This window comes from Cucurbita maxima, unplaced genomic scaffold (genome assembly GCF_002738345.1).
Source record: "Cucurbita maxima cultivar Rimu unplaced genomic scaffold, Cmax_1.0 Cma_Scf00173, whole genome shotgun sequence".
Taxonomy (NCBI): domain Eukaryota; kingdom Viridiplantae; phylum Streptophyta; class Magnoliopsida; order Cucurbitales; family Cucurbitaceae; genus Cucurbita; species Cucurbita maxima.
The window spans coordinates 24,725-30,724 of record NW_019272189.1 but is presented as its reverse complement, the minus strand read 5'-3'; the positions used below and the strand labels follow the sequence as shown (position 1 = coordinate 30,724).

Sequence of the window (6,000 nt, the reverse complement as noted above, 5' to 3'; positions counted from 1 at the left end):
ATTTTGAGTGTCAAAATTTGGTTAACTCAAGCATGCATGCTTGCCACAAAATCCCAAACATTTGAGTGGAATTTTGAGTATCAAAATTTGGTGATCTCAAATTTGCATGAACATGCAAACATGACTCTATAAATAGAGTGATCATAATACATGTACAAAATCCCTCCCCAGTTTAAGTCACTCACCGAATTCCACAATCCCGTTCTAAGGCTGGAGGATAGTGGAGAAGACACTAGTGGTGGTTCGAAATCTATACGTGAGGAAAAAGAAATTTGAACTACAAAAAGTTAGTATTAAAACTCATTAAGTTTTAATACTTATGAAGATGCTAGTTATTTACTATAATTGATGTTCTAAAAGTGCCTAAGATCCAAATTGCTTCCGCATGTGTTATATTAACACCTTCAAACAAGACTTAGTAAATGTAAAGTTGAGTTTTATATCTAGAATCATAAAGTTTTAATTTTATATATGTGACTTTTACTGTTGAGTAGAGAAATATAGCAAAGGTCCCACCGAAATTTGAACTCGGGTTACTGGATTCAAAGTCCAATGTCCTAACCACTAGACCATGGGACCACAAATTTTTCAAGATTTGTTCGATATAAATCTATGAACTTTAAAAAGAATAATAGTATCTTATTTGTTTCTTATAGATCTCTAAATTTTGAAAATGATTTGTCTTTGTTTTTAGTTTTGTATTTGATAGGGTTTCAACGGAATAAAATCAATTAATTTATCAGAACATTTGTATAATTATTCAACCATTCTTCTTCACTAATTTTCATCTTACTTTAATAGAGTTCACAAAAAGGTTATTTTGAAACAAATTTAACGTTAGAAAAAGATACTTATTTAATAAGTTTTTCCCCATCCATATTTTTTAACAGTTTATTTGAATATTCTAGGTAACATTTGGGAGTAAAAAAATCAAATTATTTGTGTTTACCCTATTTTAATAAAAAGAAGACAATAATGAAATCCATGTGCTACTTATTAATATATCAATGACTATTTAGATCCAAACAGTTACTTAGTGTGGTCATTCTCAACTTGTTAATACAATCTCTAATAAATACAAAGTTAATAGTGAGAAAAGAAAAAACAACCAAAGTTATTCTCTAATGTGAGTTAGGTTGAGAATCTCATTTCGCATTCTAAGCACATGTAAATAAAATATAGATTGTCAAGACGTAGATTATTAAAGATGGTCATACTAGACCTTTTCTCTAGGGTTGAAATAGCTACCATTTAATTAGGATGTACATTTGTAGGAATGTGAGGACAACTAAATTAATTTATTAATGGGGGTTTGAATTTCTTATTTTTTGAGTCGGCTAATTTTATCATTCCTAAATTTGTTAGTTTGTAAGACTATAAAAGTCAACCAAGTTGATTTGTTTGATAACACAATTGATTTCAAAGTTTTAGTTGTGTGTATACAACATTTGGTATCAGAGCTACAATGCAAGGCCTAATTGTGAGAAGAAGAAACTGCAGCCTTTTTTCTTAAATAGTGAGTTGAAAGAGATTCAAAATATGGCAGCTGAAACCAATTTCGTTTTACCAACAATTCCTAAGTTTGATGGCCACTATGATCATTGGTCTATGCTTATGAAAACTTTCTTCGTTGAAAGGAATACTGGTCCTTAGTGGAGACCGGAATCCCTGTCGTAGCCAAAGGAGAAGAGATTATCGAAGCACAACAAACACAATTGCATACCTTAAGCTGAAAGACTTGAAGGTCAAGAATTATTGTGTTCTAAGCCATTGATCGAACTACTATGGGAACGATCTTAATAGAGATGCTGCAAAACAAATTTGGGACTCTATGAAGTAGAAGTATCAGGGTTCCACAAATGTCAAAAGAGCACAACTCTAAGCTCTTACAAAAAAGTTTGAAGTCTTACCGATGAAAGAAGGCGAGAGTGTTTGTGCATATTTTGCTTGAAGTCACACCATTGTAAACAAGATGAAAATTCATGGCGAAACATGAAACAAACAATGATTATTGAAAAAATCTTGAGATCAATCACATCAAGATTTGACTATGTTATATGTTTTATTGAAGAGTCTAATAACTTAGAAACTTTAACAGTCGATGAATGAGTAAGTGATGAACAAGAACTAAAGGTGACATACGATTATAGATTCGGTGGAAGAGAAGGTGATCGAGCTCGTGAAAGTTTTCGAGGAAGAGGTAGAGGAAGAGGAAGAGGTAGACATTCAATCAACAAAAGTACAGTTGAGTGTTATAAATGTCATCAGTTAGAACACTTTAGATACGAGTGTCCTCAATTGGAAAAAGAAGCAAATTATAATGAACTTGGGGATAAAGAGAAATGTTGTTGATATCCTATGTTGAGCTTAATCAAATTAGGAGGGAAGATGTTTGGTTCCTTGATTCGGGGTGTAGCAATCATATGTGTTCAAACAAGGAATGGTTCTCAGATTTTGACAAGGAGTTCCGACAATCTGTGAAGTTTGGAAATAATTTCAAGATGGCGGTGTTAGGAAAAGATAACATTAGATTGCAAGTTGTTGGCGTCAAGGTAATCACTCATGGTTTTTATATACCCAAGTTTAAAAATAATCTATTAAGTCTTGGACAATTGCAACAAAAAGGGGTATCTATTTTGATACAGCATGGAGATGCAAAATATATCTTCCCAAGAAGGGACTTATTCTGCAAACAACAATGTCTGCAAATAAAATGTTCATATTACTTGTAAGACTCATGCGGCAAACCGCCACTTGCTTCCAAACAATTATAGAAGACAACACTCATATTTGGCACCACAGATATGGGCATCTAAGTTTCAAAGGTTTGAGAACATTGCAACATAAACAAATAGTTAGAGAGTTACCCCAGTTGAAAACATCGTCTAAAATATGCATGGATTGCATGGTGGGAAAGCAACATAGGGATGCATTTCCAAAGAGATGTTTATGGAGAATAAAACAAAGGATGTAACTGGTACATGCAGACGTCTGTGGATCCATCAAACCTATTTCCAACAGTAATAAGAGGTATTTTATAGGTTTTATTGATGATTACCGTCGCAATGTGTGAATATATTTTCTTGCTGAAAAAAATCTTGTTGATAAAGAGATTGGAGATTTTATTCGTTGTCTACCCATAGATAGGGGTGGAGAGTACACCTCTCACGAGTTCAATAGTTTTTGCAAAACTAATGGTATCAGTAGAAAACTTATAGCGAGTCTAGATGAGTGCAAGAACAGAACAATCATGAACATGATTATAAGTATATTATCAGAGAAGCAAGTTCCAAAGAATTTTTGGCCAGAAGCAGTAAACTGGATATTGCACGTGCTCAATAGAAGTCTTACAGTGGTAGTGAAAAATATGACTTCAGAGGAGGCTTGAAGTGGCGCAAAACCTAATACTAATTATTTTTTAGTTTTTGGATACATTGACCGTGTTCATGTATCAGACGGTAAGAGAAAGAAGTTAGATTATCAAAATTTTCAGTGTGTGCTACTAGGGATGAGTGAAGAGTCTAAAACATATAGACTCTATGTTCTAGTGTCCAAGAAGATAATTGCAAGCAGAGAGGTGATTTTTGAAGAAAACAAATGTTGGAATTGGGGTAAAACTAACGAAGAAGTTGAACTTGATACCCACGAATGGAAAGATAGTAATATAGAAGAGAGCGAACATGATCAAAGTGAGGAAGAATCTGAAGAGGAGGTGATAGTAGAAGAAGAAGGGGAAGTTAATATATATTCCAATGATCCATCTAAAGCACACCAGAAGTGAGAAATAGAAGAGCACCATTATGGATGGAGATTATGTGAGCAAGGGAGAATTTTCTGAAGAAGCTGAGCACAACAATTTAGTTCTATTAACCTCAACTATAGATTCGACTACCTTTGAAGAAGCTGTTCAAAGTTCAAAATGGTGAGCTACAATGGACTTGGAGATAGAAGCCATCGAACGAAATGAGACTTGGGAGTTGACAAATTTTCCTAGAGGAATGAAGAAGATTGGAGTAAAGTGGGTTTTCAAAATCAAACTCAAAGAAAATGGCGAAGTTGACAAGTATAAGGCTACGTTGGTAGCAAAAAGTTATGCACAACAACATGGTATAGACTATACCAAGGCATTTGTACCTGTAGCTAGGTGGGATAGTATTCGAATGATAATTGCTTTAGCAGCTCGGAATAGTTGGAACGTGTATCAGCTTGACGTGAAAAGTGCTTTCTTATATGAAGAGTTAAAAGAAGCCGTCTTTCGAGCAACCACAAGGTTATGAGAAAAAATGTCAAGAATACAAGGTATACAAATTGAAGACATTATATGGTCTTAAAGAAGCCCTACGTGCATGATTTAGTCAACTTTAAGAACATTTTATCGAAGAAGGATTTGAGAGGTGCAACTGTGACCTTACTTTATTCATACAAACAGGAGATAGAGGTAAAACTTTGATTGTTAGTCTATATGTTGACGATCTAATTTTTACTAGTAATGATGAGAGCATGTTTGTTAAGTTCAAGAATTTTATGAAACTTCAATTTGAAATGACAGATTTGGAAAAAAATGAAATATTTTCTACGTGTAGAGATTTTACAAAATGTTGAAGACATTTATATTAGTTAGAGGAAGTATGCAAAAGAAGTTTTGGACTAATAGTTTGAAAAACCATGTTGTTCCTACGGTTAGACTAACAGAGGATGAATTTAATGTATTTAATTGCAACAAGGTTGGATTTGGGAGTTTTTTATTGGAAAAGGGGTAATGGAGAGTTGATAGCATATACTGACAGTGATTATAAATGAAATACATAAGACAGGAAAAGCACTTCTAGTTATGTGTTCCTACTCAGTGATGCAGTTGTGTCTTGGTCTCCAAAAAAATAACTTGTAGTTACTTTGCTACTACTGAAGCAGAATCTGTGGCAGCCGCCTCTTGTGCTTGTCGTGGGGTGTGGATGAGGAGAGTTTATGAAAAACTATGTTATTTGATAACAGTTACACTATTAAGCTATCCACGAATCCAATCATGCATGGACATAGTAAACACATTGATGTGAGGTTTCATTTCTTGCGCGATTTGACTAGAGATGGAGTTATTGAGCTGAAGCATTGTGTCACACAAGAACAAGTTGTAGATATTATGACAAAACTACTAAAGTTGGACGCGTTCATAAAACTACATGAGTCAATGGGTATGTGTGTAGTACCACGAGTAAACTGAAGGCAACCTTGCAATCAGTTTAAGAGAGAAATTGTTAAAGATTGTTATACTAGACCTTTTCTCTAGGGTTGAAATGACTTCCATTTCTTTAGGATGATCACTCCTCTAATAATGTTAGGACCACTAGGAATTTATGGTGTCTACTTCTCTATGAATGTAGAATATTACGAGTTTATTAGAATCTTCGAGCACTAAATTAATTAGTTTGTAAGTTGATAATAACATATTTTGCACGTATGTACCTTGAATAGAAAAGGAGAATGAATAAGAGAAGATAAACATGAACTTCGGACATCTAGGAATGTGGAATGCTACGAGTTTGTTAGAATCTTAGGACCACTAAATTAATTAGTTTGAAAGTTGATAATATCATATTTTGCACGTATGTAATTACATAATGTAATGTAAGTTTTAGTTTGATAGTTTCAGTTTAGTCACACATCTTAAATACAAAAGTAGAACTATTGATGCTTATGGGCCACGTTGGATTACTTTTATGTTGTATGAATGACAAGTGTCTTGTAGCCCTCGTTAATATGTGTTGTTCTATGTGACACTTTAAATTATGATGTGAATTATACTATGTTGTGAATCTACGTTATGATATGGATGATATATAATGCATAAACCTCCATATATTACACCATGCATATTATGTTAACATGTTCACATTATGCATATGAGACATTGACAAGCCATGTAGATTAACCATAAAAGATATGTTCCGTATACGTATGCATGTCTCATAGGAACACTATGTCATAAAAAGAATGGATGTATGA

General features: G+C 33.6%; 1 non-coding gene across 1 annotated transcript; it reads right to left on the bottom strand.

Annotated features, from left to right (window-relative positions):
* Positions 1–507: 507 nt before the first annotated feature.
* Positions 508–579, bottom strand: TRNAQ-UUG. The gene has a single exon. It is a non-coding gene; the product is annotated as a tRNA-Gln (tRNA).
* Between the last annotated feature and the right edge of the window lie 5,421 nt (positions 580–6,000).